Here is a 973-nt window from a genome sequence, read left to right as displayed (position 1 = left end):
AAATGGGTGGAGCGAGAAACAATCATACTGGTGAGATAACCCAGAAGGCAGACGTTGCATATTTAATAAGTGTAGAGAAAGGGGAAACTGGAACAGGAGGATTAAATGGAGAGAGGGATTGGGAGAGCAGGGTGAAGCGCTGAGAAAGAAGCTAGCACTTTCATAGACAGGGACCTGGAACCAGAAACTCCTGCACTCTTGGTTCCCAAAGGGACCCTAGCCTGGGGACAGAGGGACAAACCAAACATCCCCAGCAGCCTCCTGTAGCCTAGCTGCCACAGCTGTTCGTTCCCCTTTGCACTCCCTGCCCTGAGGGGATTCTGCTGGCTCCATCACAACCCTGGGTCTCAGCTCCGAAGGGAAGGTTTCCCAGGTGACAAGAAGACACTCCCTAAAGACTCCAGAAGAATATTCTAGACTTTCCCTGGGGAGACAAGGAAAGGGAAAGCGGGTTATTTAGAAACACAGCACCAAAGCCCCAAGTCTCAAGGACCCGAGTGGAAAATGCCGATGGTCGCCCTAGTGGTGGCACCAACTATTGACGGCAGGTAAAGCCAGACTGTCTCTTAAGAACTCAGCATGCGGGAGAGATGGCTCAGAGAGATGACTGCTCTTCCAGGGGTCCTGAGTTCAAACCCCAGCAATCACACGGGTGGCTCACAACCATCTGTAATGAGATCTGATGCCCTCTTCTGGTGTGTCTAAAGACAACTACAGTGTACTTATTTATAATAAATAAATAAATAAATAAATAAATCTTTTTTTAAAAAAATCGACATGCTTGAAGCGGAGCAGATGCTCTTGGTCTGACCCGGGAGAGTTGGCAGTTCCAGCACCCTTGAGCAAATGCAGTACCTACACTGTCCTCAAGGTGGAGCTCAAGGGAGACCATCTCTTCTAAGCAAATTGAGCCGCAGTGAACGTGTATGCGTGTGTGTGTGTGTGTGTGTGTGTGTGTGTGTGTGTGTGTGTG

This window comes from Mastomys coucha, unplaced genomic scaffold (genome assembly GCF_008632895.1).
Source record: "Mastomys coucha isolate ucsf_1 unplaced genomic scaffold, UCSF_Mcou_1 pScaffold3, whole genome shotgun sequence".
Taxonomy (NCBI): Eukaryota; Metazoa; Chordata; class Mammalia; order Rodentia; family Muridae; genus Mastomys; species Mastomys coucha.
This window is presented reverse-complemented; position numbering follows the sequence as displayed.